The 21,494-nt window shown below is 37.9% G+C and overlaps 1 long non-coding RNA gene across 3 annotated transcripts in view; it reads left to right on the top strand.

Moving 5' to 3' along the window:
* The first annotated feature begins 3,094 nt into the window (after positions 1-3,094).
* Positions 3,095-21,494, top strand: part of LOC139737410 (uncharacterized) — a 36,036-nt gene continuing 17,636 nt past the window's right edge. The window contains exons 1-5 of one of the 3 annotated variants that reach the window (XR_011711374.1): positions 3,095-3,226; positions 4,416-4,460; positions 6,130-6,237; positions 6,906-7,036; positions 8,071-8,143. This is a non-coding gene — a long non-coding RNA (uncharacterized lncRNA). Of the gene's footprint in view, positions 3,227-4,415; positions 4,461-6,129; positions 6,238-6,905; positions 7,037-8,070; positions 11,440-21,494 lie in introns of those variants that run through there. The other 2 variants (XR_011711375.1, XR_011711373.1) reach the window with 2 other exon arrangements.

Below are 21,494 nucleotides of genomic sequence, written 5' to 3' on the forward strand. Positions count from 1 at the left end.
TTTGAAGAGAAGTACTTCGATCACACCGGCCAGATAACAAGGCTGCGGGCAGATGCTGTACCAACTTTATCCAACTTTCCACAACATCTCATGAGGGTACATGCAGAAGAACACATTTTAATTTTGCATGTTAGGTGTTTGAAATTTGAGTTTTAGTTTTGAAATCCGTCCGACCAGGAGCAGACATATACCCTTCTGTGTATGTCTGCTTTAGAAACGGATTTTAATCTACCATCACATCGCATCCTGGTCGCTGATGAAGAATGCGATGACTAACCTGTTTGGTGTCTTGTTTCTAAATAATGCGCTTTCCTTGCCAGGATAAAGCGTTTTGAGGTCTATTGCCATTTTAGGTTTTTATCACATTCACTTCTGTTCTTTCAAACTATATTGCAGGATTTCACTTTAAATGGTGCTTAACCTAACAAGAGCAAGTGCAATTTTGCACTACATGTGTATATGAATGTATTGCCTTTGTTATCATTGCCAAGAATGCCTTTCATATTCTTGCCAGACAGTGTCCATTATTCATGGATTTATTTTTATGTTGTTGCCACATTGCCAATTTAATGCATGTTCATGAAACATATTGCTTTCGCAATATGCAATATTTTTCATACATGTATTTGCGAGACTTGTCTTGCCTGCATATTGTTGCCACGTTAACATTTCGTACTATACCATAGTATGTTTTCACACTCATAAGGATTTCATTTTGAATTGCGCTTGAAGCGAACAAGTGCAAGTGAAATCATGGATTATACAGTATTGCCTCTGATATTTTTTTTTATATTCTTGCCAGTGTCCATTATTCATGGTTTTATTTTGCTGCCATATTGTATGCTAAGTGATTGTACATGCATTTGCTTTTATGATATACAAGACATGTAGTTGTCATATTTGTGACACTTGTTTTGCCTACATGTACATAATACTTTGAGATACAGTGTACTGTAGTATGTTTTCACACTCTTTAGATTTCACTTTGAATTTCGTTTGAAGCAAACGGGTGTGTGTGAAATCTTGCATTATACAGATGTTCATGTATTGCCTTTAGTTGATCTTGTTATGCCAAGAATGCATGTGATATTCTTGCCCGACAGTGTTCATTATTTATGGATTTTATGTTGTTGCTATATTGCATGATAGTTGATTATACAGGCATTTGCTTTCGTGATATACAACATTTGTTGTATATATCTGTGATACTTGTTTTGCTTACATGTTGTTACCAAATTATATTTTCATACTATACAGTGTATGGGGTAGTTTTTGTTAAACTCATTACTAAGGATTTAATTTTGAATCATGCTGAGCTAACAAGTACAAGTGAAATCTTACATTTACAAATGTTTTGCCTTTAATACTGTTACCAGGAATGCCTTTGGTGTTCTTTTCAGTGTCCATAATTCGTAGATTTATATTGCCATAGTGCATGCGGATCAACACAATATATACCATAGTGCATTTTTACACTCATTAGGATTTTCTTTTTGAATCACGCTTGAAGCTATCAAGGGCAAGTGAAATTGTGCACTATATTGATGTATTGCCTTAGATAATCTTGCCAGACAGTGTTCATTATTCATGAATTTTATGTTGTTGCCCTAGTGCATGTCCATTATAGATGTATATGCATTTGCTTTTGTGATTACAATAGTTGTCACAAATTTGGGACACTGGTGGTCTTGCCTATCATTTGCATAACATGTTCCTGACGCATGTACTGCCTGTGATTATAGCCGCCGTATTAGGTATGATAATGGTATGTGTACTTCAAGCAAATGGTATATCACTGTACTGTGGTTGATTCTCAGCAATCAACTTTGACCTTGATAAATGTCAAATAAATTGTAAAAAATCTGGAAAATTAACTCTGTCCAACTTAACTTCCTGTTTTTTTTTGTGGGAAGACAATCTTGAAAGGAGTTCATGTTTGTAATGTGTGTGTGTGTGTGTGTGTGTGTGTGTGTGTGTGTGAATACATATATATATATATATATATATATATATATATATACATACATAGATAATTATATATATATATATATATATATATATATATATATTGATTGAGTACCGGGTAGTCTACATGTTGGTGCAGCAATATCATGATATCAAAAGTAAAACAGGAACCAAGTTCATGTTGATCACCAACAATTTATTTACAGCACACAAATATTTGAGCGATTCGCTCTTTCTCAAGTGTTGTTGGAAATCGCTCAAAAATTGGTGTGGTGAAATAAATTGTCGGTGATTAGCATGAACTCGATTTCTGTTTTATTTCATGTATACAGATATACAGCGTATATATGCCTATAGGCCTATTGCTTCCTATACCAATATGTGCAATAGTGATAACTACATTGTACTACACACTACTAATGATAATGATAACAGCAGGAATATATATAAGTAAGGTGATGTTGTCTTCCAAATTTCTAATATGTTGAACGAGTATATGTCAGATGGGGAAGATGTATTACATGATCATATCCACAAATCATTGATTTTTACAACTGGACTGACTGGAAATTTAATTTGACCTGTTTAATGGGAGAAAAATCAAAAGCACGAACACACATCTTCTTACAATATCATTGGAGGGGGAAAATGCAAGACATAGGGTTGAGAGGGGTATCAGAAAAATGGCAGGACACAGACAAGGACAGGCGCGCGTCTTAGATTATTTTATACCAAAGCAATTCACGTCTCCGAAGTCAAATACTAGTAGATCTATCCAAAAGGGGAAAAACACCTGTTTCAATACAGACAACTTTCAGGGAAGAGTGTGAAATAAATAACATAAATGAGTACATGAATCTGTGGTCAACGCTGGATTGAGAAGTACCAGTTTGACAGTTTACAAGTTCAAGTAAATATCAAGGGCTATGAGCGGCTGTCATACTGCCCGATCAGTGAGTTGACCGTACCGTACTCGCGAGGAGCTGCGGAGGTTCCGCTAAGCAACATGGCGGCGTGTGCACTGAGGCGTCACATCCGGGGCGCGCGGTGGCGACACCGAGCTCAGCGGGTTGTGAATGGGTGTGATTCTTCTATGTGTAAGAGTTCTGTGGTTGCAGCTCGGAGATGTATCTGACGTCAATAATCATTACGTGAGCTACTTGGCGTGACAGCGCAGTCACAGGCTCACAAATACAATTTCTGAGGACCTTTGGCTTTGCTGGAAACTGACGGTTTGATTAGTTTTGGGTTCGAGTACCAGGTGGGTATTAGTCTGTAAACGCAGGCATGCCTAAACACAGATATTTGGGTTTTTAGAACAAAAAATGTGTGTAGTCGTGGTGCTGTTAGTGTTGTGACGAGAAACGTTAGAGTCTATCAGTAGTATCACTGAGTCTTATGTGTTCAGTAGTGTCTGGCCTCATCATGCCCATCGTATCCACCACAGCTCAGGCCCTATACGTGTAGTAAGCTGTTGTAGTGCGTACACCGTGCGTTTAAATGTCAGGAGTATCAGGAAGGAAGTTGCGTAGTTTTTAACGTTAGACCGCGTTTCCTGAATGGACAAGGTGTGAGCCATATCGTGATTTGCTATGTAATTACTAGGAAGGCTAACTTTCAAAGAACCTACGTTAAGAGTTGACGTTGGCTAAGAGTGCTTACCGATGGGGCTTACTCCCGTGATTCGCTTGTGGGCTGGGCGAAATGCGGAGGCCGTTACTTTAATGCGTAGCCAACACCACGACCAGTAGAGGGCGTATTTTACAGTGCTATATAGGGGTGATTCCTGTATTCTTTCATTTCACCTTTTTTTTTAGGGGGCATGCAGGGGAAGAAATATAACGTTACTTAGCCTGGACCTTGTTTTGTCATACAGAAGTATCTTTCCTGTTTAATCATGAAATGTAATTGAAGAAAAGTCATTTATTTTCCAATATGCAGTCCCACAATTATACATCAAAAGCTTGACTTTGTGCTAATTTCACTGAGTTACTGACCGTGTTATAATAGGGTTTCCCTGTGTATGTATGCACAGTGAAAAATGTGTTTTTAATGAAGATTATAAGTTTAAAAGATGGTTCTCCTTTGTCAAAAGAGTTGTTTAGATTGCAGGAACAGTGAAATAATTTTACAAAGATTTGTATAAAAAATTTGGGCGTTGTGCGTCATATTCCTCTCAAGTATGTATTTTCAGAATGTGTGTACCTTACATTATTAGTGGTCTCTCCTTAACACAAGGTCCTCAGGACCAGAAAAATGTGCTTGTTATAATGAAACCTTGTTATATCAGGGTTACAAAAATAATACAATACAAATGAAAATTACAATCTAGGACCACAAAAAATTACCTTGTTATAGTGAACTTCGTTTCATCAGTGCTAATTTTAGAGAGTTCACTGTACAGGTTTTGTTGTAATGTTTGTGTTCTTCCTTTTTTTTTCTTTCTGCAGGTACTGGTTGCCTTGGAGCGAGATTTGTGTTGGTCTTTGTTGAAAGTACGTTTGTGTTTGTGTTTGTTATTTGTTGAATCATCTTCATCCTACATTTCATCTCATACCATTTCACCTTCATCCTTGAATATTCACTGAATATTCACTGAGATTACATCTGAAAATTCATCCTGGAATTCACGAACTCATCCCTGAAATATCTGAAATATACATGAAATACCTGAACTTTAGCTGAAATACCTTAACTTGAACTTGAAGAAAGCTGAGAACAGAAAACTTCTGAGTGCATGAGAATAAGACAGTATCAGAAGGAGAGAAAGTTTCAGAATCAGAGGCAGAAAGAGTTAGAAAGAGTCAAAGAGAAAAAGAGTGAGATCAAAAAGAGGAAGAGTGAGAGTTCACAAAAAAAGAGTAAAAATTAAACAGAATAACAGAGTTTTAAGGAGTGTTTGAATGAGAGAGTTCATTCTTTAAAAGGATAGTTAAAAACTGTGGAAAGAGAATTGTCGTAGAGAAGGCGAGAAGTTTGTTGAAAACTTGAAAACAGAAACAGTTGATTTGAGAAAAGGTGTTTAAGAGTCCAGAATACACTGAAAGATTATTAAAGAGTGTTGTCTTGAGACGAAAGCATTATAGTGTTGTGAACATAATTAGGGTAGACAATATTTGCACCTTCAAGGACTATTTGATATTTGATATATTCTGCATTGAAAGTTGCTGCAAATAATTCAACTACAGTTGAAAAGAGTTAATAGCTAGGAGTTGAAATTCTGAAGGAATTGTTAAAAGTGTGAGAAACAATTTATGAGGTGAGGCGAGAAGTATACTAAAAATTTTATGTAAAAATATTTTTTGGTATCTTGAGTTTTGAATTTTCGTTATTTGTTGATAGGATAAAAGAATAATTGAAGAGCACCATCTTCAGATGAAAGCATTCTAGTCATAGTAAACGAATGGAGAGACATTAATATTGCACCTTCAAGGGCTATTTATGATTATTGGGCTGTGAAAACAAAAGCACAATTAGTAAAAGACATACCTTTATTGCAAAAGGAGTCATCTCAAAACAGAAACATTACTGTTTCTTTAATTGTCAGTGAAAACAAAGAATAATTGGTGAAATTGAAATTTTTGTTGCAAAAAGCTCTACCCTAAGAGAAAAACATATAAGGGAGACTGGTTATTGTGCAGTTAAGGCAAAAGCATAATTGGTAAAATTGAAACCTTTATTGCAAAGAGCATAATCTCGAGATAAAGGCATAGTTTGGTCAAATTAACTGTTGAAGCTGAAATTTCTGTTAAAAGTATAGTGATTCAAAGAATATAACTGTGTTGATTGAACAGTTGGTTGATATACATTTATTTAGTAATAGTACCACATACTTTCAAAGATTTGAAAGCCCTGTAGTTTGACAATGGAAGCAAGTGAATTCAAGATTGTTGGTGATATCCTAGATATCCTCCATAGTTGTGACTTGATGAGAAATGTAGAGGTCAGTGAATGTGATGCATGTTGCAATGTGATCAATGAAAATGAAAGCAGAGTACCATGTGAGGATTGTGGCAAGCAGTTTCATGTGATGTGTACAGGAGCTATTTCTCATGAGGCTAGAATGTGTGATGCAAGGTTGATTTGGATATGTTCAGCATGTGGAAGCAATAATATTGCCCATCGCATCTTTGACAAAATTGGCATTCCCTGTCATTTCAATAGATACGAGCTTCTCGAAGACCTTGGTGATGAAGATTTTCATGTTGATGTTTCACTTTCATCATGCAAGAGCAACCAGAGAAAGAAACCAACGAAGAGACTGAAAAAGAGGTATGTGAAAAGAAAGAACAAACGTGGTGTTCTAGGAATGACAAATGTATGTGTGGAGGAAAGAGCAAATTGTGACAGAGATGAATCAGATCCGACATTCACTACAAATCTCACTAGGAGGCAATTTCAACCATTAGAAACTGCAGTTGATGATGGTTGGACAACTGTGAAATCAAGGAAGACAAAAATGATTGAGAAGGCCAAACTGACAACATCCGAAACAATGACTGACAATCCTAAGACCAAGACCAGTAACAAGAGCTCAGTGAGATCAGTAAATGGTGTGATTCTCCAACCTGGTGTGACCTACATTGGCAAAGCAATGAAAGCCTACTATCTTGAAAAACAGAAAAGAGCCAAGACCAGCAAGGGCAAGAAATCAAAAGTAGAAAGAAGGCAAAAAGAACCTGGTAAACTCGTGAAGCGAAATGTGAATGCAAACTTGGACACAGAACGAAATGATAGTCTGCAGGTATATACTGAATCTATATTGAATGTATATTCGAAGTGTGTTCAGTCACCTCATGTTATGGCAAAATACACTGAGCAAATCTATGCAAAAACACAGAGAAGTTGGGCTGATGTGGCTAAAAGCACTTCGAATATGAGTAATGAATGTTGCGTACCGAATGGTGATCAGACTACATGTGCCTCTGTCCCTTCCACAGACATTGAAAAAGAAGTTTGGAATGTGAACAGGCTGTATGGAGGTGGAAATGCACGGCAACCAAGAAAGAAAGGTCGTTTCACGAAGATCAACAGACAAAGTGTGCTACCGGTACGAAATGCTGACTCACAGGTGCGTGATAATGGAAAGGTTAAACCTGACATTCCTGAAGGAGAACATGTAGCAAATAATGAAAAGTTGTGTAAGAATGAAGCATTTGACCACGAGGACAGTGATTCCACAAGTAGAGACAACACAAGCTCGAATGATACATCCAAAGTGAAATATGACAGAATGCACAATGTGCATGAACTGAACTCGTGTTACAGTGGAAGAAAAGATGTTGAAAGTGACAGACAAATATCAGTGAAGGAATTGTTCTCTGTGAATTCTTGTACAGATGGAAGTGTTCACTCTCCATGTCACAGACTTGTTTCAGCTACACAGTGTGCTGAAGTTTGTAATGATTCAATATTCTTGCCTGAACGTGAAAAAATTACTAATCCATCTGACTGCATAGTAATGAATGATGATTCTGCAAAAAGTGCTGACCACCATAATTCATATGATGTACAGGAATCGACAGTACATGTATTAGATGATGAACCAGCTGCAAGTGATTTAGAGAATGAAGAACGTGTCTGTAAGCCTGTTTCACTCTCAAGTTCTGAATGTGGTAAAAGGCAATTATACCCTATGACCAAAACAATTGCACAAGGAAATTTTAATCAAGGTGATCAACGATTTGGTTACACTGCTGGCAAACAATGTGCATGTAATTCCCTTGTGGCTGTTCTCTACACCCAAACAAAGACTGGAATCGAAATGAGACCTCGTGATCTTGATCAGATTCTGACACTTGGGAATGAGTTGTATTATTACATAAAGAAGGATTCACCATTGTATGAAGAGCTTGTAATGATAGATGAATTACCCAAGGAACTTCATATTCTGGATGAAAACTTTCAAATAACATATGCTGAATCAAAATATGGAGTGTTGGATGGAAATAAAAACAATTTGTCAAATTTTGGTGCTTTGTCATTGAGCCAAGCCTTAGAACAAGAACTGTGCAGATATGATGCATGTCTTATGAATTTTGCTGAGAGTACATTTGCAATCATTACACATGACAACGGTTATTATGTATTTGATTCTCATTCCAGAAGTCATGATGGATACTTGGTACAAGATGGATGCAGTGTCTTGCTTAGCATTTCATCATGGCAAGGTATACAGGTACACTGTTTGAATTTGGCAAAATCAATGGCATGTGATTTACATACTACTCAGTTTGAACTAACCGGTCTGGCATTAGAATCCAATTCTAAGAAAAATGCATTGACAACTAGTGGCTCCAAGAGATCAAACTCAGCAAATACTGCATGTAGGAATACAAATGATCAAAGTAGCAGTATTTCAAAACATTGTGATCATGTTGAAGGTATTAACAGTGATAGCTGTAAGACTCAAAATGAAACAAAGAAAAACAGAGTAAATGTAAACAGTGATGACTATGGAAATGAGAATGAAGTTGAATTTGTTTCAGTTGAGAAGACAACAGAAAAAAGAGATCGAAATTTCAAATTTGTGCCGATTACATACGTAGACAAACAGTCTTTGTGCAATAAATTGAATTTCAGTTACAGTGGTACTGCCAATGAATCAATGGAGGATAGAAATGAAAGTTTGTGTATTGGGAAACCTGTAAATATCAAGAGAGTTATAGGTGATGGCAACTGTTTTTACAGAAGTATTGCTCATGTTGTTACTGGCAGCGAAAGAAACCATTTCATGCTCAGGAAATTCAATGTGGCACATTTACTGGAATCGGGTGATTTATTTAAAAATGTAATAGACACAGTGAAATATCAGAGTGTCAGGGACTTTGTACTTCAAGAGAAATTGATGGATTTAGGAACATGGGCTGGTCACACTGATATTAGTTCAATGGCACATATGCTAGAACGTGATATATATGTGTATGATGATCGAACAGAAAATTGGCAAATACTGTCTGCAAAGAAACCTGGATACTACAACAAAGTAACAACCGAGAGAGGCATATATATTCTGTTCACTGGAGGCAATCATTTTGACGCAGTGGAAAGTGTAACTACATCTAGTACTTTGGATGAGAAATTATCTGTATTACATGTGAATTCAGATACAAGTGTAGAAAACAAGAGGGAAAGTCATGATGAATCATCTAAGATTACTAAAAAGCTGACCTTAAAGAAATGCAGTGTTAGACTGAAGAAAATGACATCAAAACAAATAATGGTATCAAATTTGCAAGAGACACAAATTCCAGTACAAAACACATGTGAACAGACTTTAAATGCCAACATTGATGTATCTGAGGTGAAACAAGTGGGAGAAATAAAAAAGATTAATCTCATGTACAGACCAGTAAATAAATCTGATAGAGAGAAGCTTTGTTGCAAATTAGGTATAAAGGTTAATGACAAATGTAGCAGTAATGATATGCAAAAAGATATGGTAGAAAAGGGTGATATTACTATCCTGTCACAACCATTGACTATTTATAGAATTACTGGTGATGGAAATTGCTTTTACAGAGCTATATCATATGTCATATGTGGCAAAGAAGATTCACACCGTGATGTTCGAAAAGCAATAGTTAAGCATATTTTACAAAACAGGCAAGAATATGCAAGCCTTTTAAGATCAGGATACACAGATATTGTGAAATACATTGCAAAGGAAAGAGTATTCAACAATGGCACATGGGCTACAGAATTGGAAATAATGGCCTTATCAAATCTACTAGATACTGATATTTATGTATATGAAGAAAACCTTTCAAAATGGAAATTATTTGGCGCAAGCAAACTTCAGTTTGGAATTGTTACATCAGAAAGAGGTATTTACTTGCAACACACAAACGGCAATCATTACGATGTTGTAGAATCTGTGTGTCCAAGGATCCAAACATCATGTTCATCCCAAAACTTGCCAAGACCACAAAACACTACTGATATGGAAACACCTGTGACAAGAAAGAGAAAACTCACGACAAAGAGGAAAGTTATGAAACAAGTCAATGATTGTCAAATCAATTTTTTGAATGATCAAGTATTAGAGGGTGACATGGAACCTGCCGTTAAAATGAGTAGGCACACTGAGGAATCTGAAGATGTTAAAACTATTATGCGAACTACAAAAAGGAAAAAACAAAGAAGAAAAAGGAATGCCAATGTTACCAGACAAAAAAATAGAGATCGAATGAGAGCACAAAGAGAAAAGGCAAAAAGTGACCGAAAGCAATTACAAACAGAAATTCTACTAGATGATCAGTCTTTCCCACTCCGAAAACTTAAAAATGCAGCTGCAAAGAGAGTAAGATATCAAACAGATATAAATCACAGGTTAGAAAAGAAAAAGAAAGTGAAGGAGAGACAGAAAGAAAAGTATGACAATCCCACATGTACATACAGGAGTGAGAAAAAAAAGCAAGCCAGAGTGAGGCAGAAAGACAAGTATTGCTTGGATCCCAGGTACAGAGAAAATGTTAAGAAATTGATGAGTGCAATGATGAAAGCCAAATATAAAAACAGTGTTTCATTCAGAGAAAGGCTTAAGGAAATGAGGAAAGCTAAGTATCAGAACAATGCTTTATTCAGAGAAAAGTTAAAGAAAATGAGGAAAGCTAAGTATCAGAACAATGCTTTATTCAGAGAAAAGTTAAAGAAAATGAGGAAAGCTAAGTATCAGAACAATGCTTTATTCAGAGAAAAGTTAAAGAAAATGAGGAAAGCTAAGTATCAGAACAATGCTTTATTCAGAGAAAAGTTAAAGAAAATGAGGAAAGCCAGGTATCAGAACAATGCTTCATTCAGAGAAAAGTTAAAGAAAATGAGGAAAGCTAGATATAGTAACGATGCTTCATTCAGAGAAAGGCGTAAGAAAATATTGAGAAAAATTGCAAACATTAGGTATAAGGCAAATTCTGTTTACAGACAACAGGTTGCTATAAGAAATGCAAAACGGAAAAAACAAGAAGAAGTGAATATGAGAAACTGTGGTCATGTTTTGAAAAAAATTTAGAGAAATTGTTTCGCATGGCCCTGAATTTGTGTGTTGTGTATGCTTAAAATTATTATTCAGAAATCAAGTATTGAAATGCACAAAAGCCAAATATGAGAATCCATTATGCGTCAGAGAAGAATTTTTGCATTCATGCAGTAATGACTGTGATGTTGATTGTCAAATAGCAAAGTCATCAAGAAGTTCATTGTGGATTTGTTATACTTGCAACAGGAAATTACTGGCTGGTAATATGCCTGCTGAAGCTACCAGAAATAACTTGGAATTACATGCTATACCTGCTGAACTTAAAAATCTGAATAAGCTGGAAACCCATTTAATTGCATTGAACATTCCATTCATCAAAATTTTGAACCTGCCAAAAGGAGGACAGTATGGAGTACATGGTCCAACAGTTTGTGTACCTTCATGCACGGCTGAAACTGTAAACATATTACCTCGACCAGAGACTGATGACCAATTTATTCGAGTAAAACTAAGGCGCACCTGGTAAACTAGGGACGGCGAGCGACGCGGTGCGACGCTTCTGCAAATTTCTTTCAATTTCCGACGTCAAAGGACACCCAGCGACGGTTAGCGACGGCGTACAGTCACTAGTTTAGACTGCGTGTCGGCGGGCGCCGCCGAGCGTCGCAAAGCGTCGGCTAACTCCCAAGTATACTTGTAAAAGACGAGCCCTCACAAGTGGACCGTTGCATGTACGAAAAGGAGCTTACCTGGTGGCCGTCTCGCTGCGTCCGCGAAATAAGCTCCTTCCCTCTACCCTACCGATGCGTCCCGATGCGTCTCGAGGCGTCCCTCGTTGAATGGCGACTATTGTTTCGTAATGAATAGAAAACTAAAGTGCTACTATAGTGCTAAGCGGAGAAGCCATCGGCAATCCAGGATTTGGGGCCACGCACTGTTTTGACATGAAAATTACACTTACTGATACATGTGCAAAATAATTAATGTATTTTAGGTTACAGAAATGAATTGTGACATGATTCAACTCCTCAGCAATGCAACTGCGAACCAAATTCGGCAATTAGTATTAAGGAGGAAATGCCATAAATATACTATTGCTTGATGCTTTAAAAAATCGCGAGTTTACCGTTTAATTCGCGCTACTCGCTCGCTACTCATACGAATCTCCGATACGCGTGCGTGTACGTAGTGCAGCGTCCGAGTATACTTGGGCACACAATTTGCGCCCTGGGCTTGAGATGAAATTTTATGAAGCACAGCTGTGACTTGTGAGAGCTAAAACATCAAATGCAAGTCCCCGCACCGTACGTAAATTTTCATTTAAACGCAAGGAAGTTCATTGCTAAAAGGAAGCGTGATTCCGTATAGGCAAATATCGAACGCAACCTTCGCTAATCAAATGGAATAGAAAGTGCTACATATTACTAGCAGACGAAGCGGAGAAGCCATCAGCAATAGAACAGGGTTTGGGGCTACGCACTGTTTTGACCTGAAAATTACACTTACTGATTTTCTAGGTTACAGAAATGAAGTCTGACATGATTCAGCTCCTCAGCAGTGCAGTTTCGAACCAAATTCGGCATTAAGTATGAAGGTAGAATTGCTGCCCGATGCTTACAAAAATCGCGAATTTACTGTTTCGCGCTACTCGCTCGTTACAACTCCCGATATCGTTCCGAAAATCCCCGATACGCATTAAGTATTGTGTTATAATATAGCGTGTGGTATAGTGCACATAATCTAAGCACTGAGCTTGGGAAATTTCAGTAGTTGTGAGAGGTAAAGCATCAACACATGCAAGTTCCCGCCCGAGAGCGACAAGCAAGTTCATTGCTAAGCGGACGCTCGATTTCGTAGGGAAAATATCGAACGCAACCTTGACGAATCCAATGCCAATTTGCGTTTGTTTCTAATTCAACGCACAGTTTCAGGCAAAACTGTATTACTTATTTGCAGTTGCAAGTCAAATCTCTCACAGGGCCAGCGAGCCCTGGTCCCAACAACTTTTGTTACTGGCACGACGGACATCCACTCGTTGGTATTCCAGAATGCGTTCGGAATACACTTTGTACCTTTTATCTCAGTGGCATGCACTCGAGAATGCGCCCATTCTATACCCATTCCGGCCGTCGCCTGGGAATGCTCAGCTTAACAGGGCCTAGAAATAAGCCGGGCATTCCGGAATGAAACTGAGAATGCATCAACAATAAGGGTGACTTTGTCTAATCTCTCTATTGTCTGTTAAAACCTAACGGTAACACTACCAACAGGATTAATTTACCAGGGTTCACAACCTTTGTCTTCTAGCATGCATTCCATCAGCCCCACGCTTTCACCAATGAGGTGCATTTTGTATACGTACATGACGCTACTAGCTCACCGTTTTGCTTCCTTCGCTAGCTCTCAACGATCGAACATGTGGCTGGATCTCTAGCTGGCCTGGTATTGCGAAGGTACCAAGGTAGTCTTTATACAGGCATGCTAGATTTCGAATTTTCTATCAAAGGACATTTAATTCAGTTTTCGCCGAGAAGGAATAAATCAATCCTTTTGCATGGCTACGTGGACATTTATGATATCAGGGAGGTGAGGTCTGTTCGCTATATGCTTTTTTTTAGGCGAAAAGAAAGACAAAACAGTATCATATGACGTTTACAGGAACTCAAAAGGGGCTTTTACTCAAGACTAGTGCTAGAGACATGTCCCTGGCTCACTCCCACTCCCAGGCCAGACTGTCTAATTGATATCTACACGTGGTTTACAACAAGGGTGGGGTGTGAAGGAATGCATACGCGCATTCCTTTGCTGGCAGGCAACACGAACTTATTGATTGATCCACTCTGCTTTCATGGAAATTTCCACAAACTTGGCCTGGCTGGGGCATAGGTATCATTCCCATTTATTCAGCTAGCACATGTTCCTTTGTTTGTTTGTTTTAGTTTTAGTTTAGTTTAGTTTTTGTTTTTGTATTGTACCGAACTTCTTCTTTGTCGGGTGGGCTGGGGAGAGGAAAGATCAAAGTGAGCTGAGAGGGAATGAGACAGGGAGAGGGGAATCAAAAGGAGGAATCGTCTGCTGAGCATGTTGTCTCCTATACTTTTGCACAGTTCCATAAATTGTCCTCAAATGCCGATCATGTGAAATTAACCGGATTTGGATCAAACAGAATTGAACTGATATGAATAATAATATGAAAATCAGTGCTGATGCTACAATACAAACGCATTCTACGTCACTACGAATGATTACAAGTTACTGATCTTATACTGCAGGACCTATAATGTATTACAAAGCGTTTTTAAGGCGACAGGGCTGTTATGAAATTACAGACCAGCGTGGCTAACGAGCTACCCTCACAACCATGAAGCAAACGGGCAAATTACAGATAGGAAAATTTGTAATATTCGACATGTATTCTAGCATGTTCCGGAGCTGCATGTTATTGCTATTTACTTTCGAACGTAAAAGCAAACATGTGACATTTATTTTATCGTCGTACGGAGTTGAATATTATCGTTATTAATTTCCGAAAGTTAAAGGAAATATTCCACATTTATTTTAGCATCTTCCGGGGCCGAATGTTATTGCTATTTACTTTCGAACATAAAAGCAAACATCCGGCATTTATTTTACCATCGTCCGGAGTGGAATATCATTATTATTCATTTCCCAACGTCAAAGCAAACGTGCGATATTTATTTCAGCATCTTCCACAGCCGAATGATACCCTTATTCATTTCCCAACGCAAAACCAAATACTCGACATTAATTTTAGCACCGTACGGAGCTGAATCTTACTGTGATTCATTTCCAAAAAGTATAAGAAAACATCCGACATTTATTTTAGTATCATACAAAGTCAAATATTACCGTTATTTATATCCCAAAATTAAAAACAAATATCCGACATCTATTTTAGCATCTTTCGGCGGTAAATGTTATTGCTACAGATTCGAACATAAAAGCAAACATCAGATATTTATTTCATCGTCGTACGGAGTTGAATTTTATTGTTATTCATTTCCGAACGTCAAAGGGATCATTCGACATTTATTTTAGCATCTTCCGGAGCCGACTGTTATTGCTATTTACTTTCGAACGTAAAAGCAAACATGCGACATTTATTTCAGCATCTACCAGAGCCGAATGTTATCTTTATTCATTTCCGAACGCAAAATCAGATATCTGACATAAATTTTAGCACCTTAGGAAGCTAAATCTTACTGTAGTCATTTCCAGAAGTATAAGCAAACACCCGATATTAATTTTAGTATCATAAAGTCGAATATTACCGTTATTCATTTCTCGAAAATAAAAACAAAATATCCGACATTTATTTTAGCATCTTATGGAGTCGATTGTTAGCGCTGTTCATTTCCAAAAGTATAAAGGCAAACATCCGACTTTTCTTGGTGGCCCGATCGGTCCACCAAAATCTTCATACAGTTTGTATATGAAATTCTGGTGCCCGACGTGCGTTTTTTGATGGCCCCGGGCCACCGCTAGTATCGAGACCTGACGGTATACCTGGTAGGTACCTCCTAGCAACAGGGTTGGCGTCTCAATCTGGCAAGAAAAAATACGAATGTATCGAACTGCGGTACGAAACGCAATTTTAGGCGACGAGTATTATATCGTAAAAAAACAAATTAACCAACATACCAATCAGAAAATCGAATAAAAACAAAATCTCTGTGTTAGAAATCAGTTTCCAGAGACACTTTCACTCATTTTTTTTTTCACACTGAAACACAACGTGTATAATGGCGCGACTTTTCTTTCTCACAACGCAACAGGGCGGCGTGTAGTTCTTTTGAAGGTCAAAGACAATAGTAGAGGTGCACGAGGCCGCTATCATTCTTCGTGAATGAATGGTTTCAGTATAACGCGTCTGCATTCTCGGACGCATTCCGGACGCCTTGAATAGAGGATTTTATAATCCCCATTCTCGGAATACGACGGAATGCCTCTATTCACAAGGCTGAGGGGAGTAACAATAGGGCATTCTCAGTGCAGGCAGAATGCGTGGACCGGGAATGAAGTAGAGAATGCCTGCATGCCGGACGCATTCTGGATTACCAGCGACTGGATGTCCGTCGCCATTTACATACACACATCACATTTTATTTTGCTTTCTGCTTAACTGCGTCATCATGCGTCCCGAGGAGTCCCTCTCTGATATGGCGACTGCTGTTTTTTAATGAATAGAAAGCGCTAAACTGTACTGGCAAACAAAGAAGAGAAGATTAATCATTATCTTACAATGTCTTAATGAAGCGTAAAGTTACTCTAAATACTACGGATTTGGAAGTAAAACGTGATTCGTTTTCTTCTCTTAAATGCGTTCTTTGAGACCTTCAGCAAATTGTGATAGTCCCTTACGTGCTACTAAGTAGGTTATAGCTCGTTATGCCGAAGGTTCGTTATTCCCGAATTTCATTTTCGGATTAACGAATCTCCGGAATAACGCCACAAATGTTCGGATTAACGAACGTCTAGATATAGGGAATTTGCGTATTTCGGATCAACGAACCTTCGGAATAACGAACCTTCAGAATAGCGAACCTTCTGAATTTTGAATTGATTTGATTTGATTCATTTCATTCTCATTTTCATTTTTTTCTTTCATTCCACAAAACATAACACAAAGTAAATCTCAAATTCAATCATAAGCATAATTATATACATTACAAAGTATAACAATCAATGGTAATCAACAAACTTGCAAAGATATGCACACATACTGGAATTACAAAGTTATGTTTGAAGGATAAAAAAATGAGAACTGAGGGGTCCACTAAAAAGCATTGCTTGTAGATTGTGGACCACTCTAAAATATCTTCAAAAATACTTGTTGTAAGTACAAGTACATGTACATAATACAGAAATAAGACAAAATGAAACAAAGAACAGAGACACAACAACATGGCATGACTAAACTGAGGGGGATACGATTGAAAGGAATACCCTTAGCAAAAAAAAAAAACAAAAAAAAAACACACACACACACACACATTTAAGGGAAGAAGGGAAAGAAAGAAATAAAGAGAGTGCCTGCACGCTGGACAGAGAAACGGAAAAGGGGATTGTGGAAGTATTTCGGACAGCTGGTGACTGCACGCAGCTGTGGAAAAGTTAAGGATATAAAATGCCGAATTTCTTTATACACTTGTACTTTATAATGCCATTCTTTACTTTATAATGAATAACGAACAGCACCCACTAAGTACAGTTGTATTTAGTGGCAAGTATAGATACGAGGCCGATTGTAGTCATCATCATGAAGCATACTAACGTAGTATTTAATCTTCCAGCGCGCGTTGGTGCGTTGTTTGTAATTCTTGGTAAAACCATTGTTTTCAAAGAGAGAACATCATCTTGCTGATATAGATCTGCTCTACAAAGCTGTCACATTCATGACAGCAGTTTTAAATTCTGTATTAAACCTATGTCATTAAACTTTTCGTCTAAATTTCGTCTTTATATACACACTGATTAAATACGAAAAGGTTTAAAATGTTCATCAAAGAAGGGGGTCTGGACATTCACATGTTGGCATCAGTGACTGTTCATTCATCACGATTTATTTTTCTCTGTCCATTCACGAATCAACAGTATCATCATTCATCTAGTATTAAGACAAAAAAGTAATGTATATAGATAGGGAACATAACTGCATCACCAATAAAATGTTATTATCGATGTGTATCACAACATACCTTGGTACCAGCGCTCACACTCGTGTTCATTCGTTTGTTTTGGTTTTCATAAAATTCATTCTTTCCTATCTTGGTGGTACCTTATAAGCAGCCGTTGGGTTTGCAATTCCCTCGTCGATTGAACGTCGACGGACTCTTCGATAATTTTCAGCGTCGATTACTAACTTACCTTAACACCCACAGACACGCACGACAGCTTTCAAAGTCCCTTGGCTGTAAACTTGGAGAGGTGCTCACATGGACTGTTATCTCGGTGTCGTAACATGCCGAAACACAAATTCCCTATGCCTAGAGGTTCGTTAATCCGAAAATGAAAAAGGGTCTGTTAATCGGAACATTTTGTGGCGTTATTTCGAAGTTTCGTTATTTCGAAGGTTCGTTCATTCGAAAATTAAATAAGGTTCGACCGCATACAATCCGTTCGTGTTTTTCCCCTTATTTTTTTTTCCTTTGCTGGTAATGAACATTTAGTTTTAACTTAACGAAGGTGAGGTGTATGTATTTTTCCCATCATTCATGGGAAGAGAAGAAGAGTGAAAGAGGGAGAAATGAAATCAGACGGAGGACACGTAGCTCAACAAGCTGTCTTTTACACCAGCATCAGTAATATCATTACCATCGCTTGGCCCTTTTCGTATCAAAATTAGGAACACGACCACCATCATCACTCGAGATAACACTTAAGCAAATTAATCACAAAGTACCAACAACCTCTCAGACAACAACACAAACACTACAAAATATCACACAGCACACCGAAGAGGCTGGGATCGAACTTCCTTCGAAATATGCAGTACTACAGCAAATTGGAGAAATCGCCGTTACGAAAATACATGTGCAGTAACCGAGACGGGTGCTGTTCGTTATTCCGAAGGTTCGCTATTCCGAAGGTTCGTTATTCCGAAGGGTCGTTAATCAGACGCAGACACGCAAATTCCCTATACCTAGAGGTTCGTTAATCCGAAAATGAAAAAGGTTCGTTAATCCGAAAGTTTGTGGCGTTATTCCGAAGGTTCGTTACTCCGAAGATTGGTTAATCCGAATCTGAAATTCGGAACAATGAACCTTCGGAATAACAAATCTTAGGAATAAAGAGCCTTCGGAATAACGAACCTTCGGAATAACGAGCTGTAACCAGAGAGACACCTGAAAGAATTTTTACATACCGGTACTTCGAAACAAAGGGAACGAATAAAGTGACATTAAACAAAAGAAATCGTACCAAACGAGGTATGAGAAACAGAGGAAATAAAACAATGAGTAAAGGCCCTCGCCGAAGTTTGCAGCAGCGAACACCACGCGAAAATTATACAAAGTCAACACGTGGCAACTCGCTATGACGAGATCTTGAGACAGACATATTTTGTTCTTTGTAATCTTTATCAGTACACAATAAACAATACAAAACAGAAAATGAATTCGTTGGGACCGGAGAAATTAGTTTGTTATATCGGGTATTATTTTGTTACATCAGGATCTCCTATGCCTAATCGAGTTTCCACGGGACACTGGAAACAAAGTTCGAACGCTTTTTCACATGCACAAAATACATGCAAGAACAATTATCGCAGGAGCAAATGTGTTATCATCCAGTTCATTCCCAAAAATCTTCTTTTTTTTCAATCACAAAATAATTGTCCCGAAACGAGAGAGTGCCACAGAACTTCTTTAGAGTTCTGCGGAGAGTGCCCGTCACCTTCTTCTGAGGGAATTGCTAGTAAGCCTGACCAGACGCAGTGCAATTCTATGCAGCGACAAGGGCTGGGTAGTTAGTGAATGAGTTGCCTCCTAATCCGTCTTTTGTTCGCACGAGGCGTGGCGTGGACATTCTGTTTTGAAATCGGCAAGCCGTAATTGTCTCTGATCAAAGTTACTCTGTACACTGTACTTGAAAGTCTGTGGTGTAGGGGGTCACTGAGACACCTTCCTTGCAAGACACAGTGCGATGCGTAAAAAAATGACAGATTAGTGCTTGTTCATTAATTTTCCTACGCCACCACGCCAATGTGCTGAATACGCATTGTATCACGTTATGTGCACCATCTTGTTGATGAACCCTATGAATTTGTTTATCAAATCGTTGCTGACCGTAAAAGAGAGGTGGAAAATATAAGTCACGAACTGCCAGCCGCATGACAGAAATGTACCAAGCAAGCAAACAAGCAAGCACCAGTGAATGCCGTTTACAAACGCAAAAACTTGAACTGTTAATAGCAAAATCGACTGAAATCGTGTTTAGACTAAGTAAGAAGCTAAAGGGCCTACTCGTACATTAATATTGCAGAGATCAGTTACTGAGGATGATTTAACAGAAAGAAAACTCGCCTTTTAAAATGCAAGGTAAAACTCGCTCCACATCACAATAGGGCAACGAGTAAGTTCAGATGTACATGTTTGTTGATTTACAGATCAGCAGTTGCGATCTTAACAAATTTAATTTGTAGAGGGAGGCAAAGTGAAGAAACTCGCATCTGAACCTTCACCCCTCTGAATAATATCTTTCTTTCAATGCAAAATGTTTTGGGTATATCCAGTTATTGTTTACTATAAAACATAGTCATGTGTTATTTACAGGCTTTTTCATGTTATTTATTGGATTCTATACATCTTAACTATTCCAGTTTCTTTCCCCCTGACTGATATCACAAAGTCTGCCATAACGATGTTCGCTAAACAGTTTACGTTCCATACGAAGAAATTATGTCTTTTAAACGAGGAAAAAACAAAAACGAACGAATGTTGATAGCCAAATAACTTCACAGTTCGTAGGTGAAGTTCCTTCAAATTTTCCAAAGTAATACGTAGTTTTGAGCGTGAAATTGTCAGGATTTTGCTGTCTAACCCGGTAGTGGCTGCATCACATACTCGTAGTGAATTTGTGTGGGCATACGAGGCCTTTCGTATATTTCTGTGAGTAACCAATCCCTTCCTGTACAATTTGTAGTTCAGTAAACATTTAAAATACTCAATTAAGTACACAATAATAAACTGTTCGATATTTCTACTAACGGTCAAAAGAAAGGCTATAATTAGAATCATGATCTTTGCGATGACAACTCATGAGCTAGTTCTTCGATCGATATTTCCAGGCTATTTACACGCGGTTTATTCCAGTGCGCGCATTCTTTCGTCTGGCACCTTGGGTCTGGCACCTGGTTTTGTGGAAATTTTCCACAAGGAGGGGAGAAGGGTGGGGTGTCAAGTTTCTCGTAAATGCCAGAGAGTGCCTACACAATCTCTTTGCTTCAGTTACTGTTGTGTTTTTCCCCTTTGCTGGTAATGAACTTCTAGATTTACCTTTACGAAGGTTGCTAGCACGTGGTTCTTTTTGTTGTGAGGTGTATGTATTTTTTTTTTTTTGCACCATTCATGGGCCGGAAGGGAAAGAAGTATGTTCTGCAAGCTGTCTTACACTCGCATTAGTATAACTTATCATCACCATCACTCAGATCACTCAGCCTTTTTCTATAAACATTCAGAAACATGACCAACATCATCATCAATCAAAGATTATTCCTCCCGTCTATATTTCTTTTCTGAATTATCCTCCACTACTCGCTTTAATGATTAACAAAAAATCGTAACTGTTCGTTACTTTGAAAGTTTGCAATTTCCGAAGTCTCGTTATTCGAAAAAAAAATAAAAGCAACAACAAAACTGTGTTGCTGTTTTGAAGATTCGTCAATTCAAAAACGAAGGAAGGTTTGGTTTTCTAAATGCTGTTAATCCGAAAACAAAACAAATTTCTGACCACATTATTCGTTTTCAGATTAACGAACCGTATTTCCCATTTTCAGATTAACGAACCTTCGGAATGTCACAAAATGTTCGGA

Source organism: Diadema antillarum, unplaced genomic scaffold, assembly GCF_040938485.1.
Source record: "Diadema antillarum isolate AM-2024a unplaced genomic scaffold, OU_Dant_1.0 seq00000693_RagTag, whole genome shotgun sequence".
In the NCBI taxonomy this organism is placed as follows: domain Eukaryota; kingdom Metazoa; phylum Echinodermata; class Echinoidea; order Diadematoida; family Diadematidae; genus Diadema; species Diadema antillarum.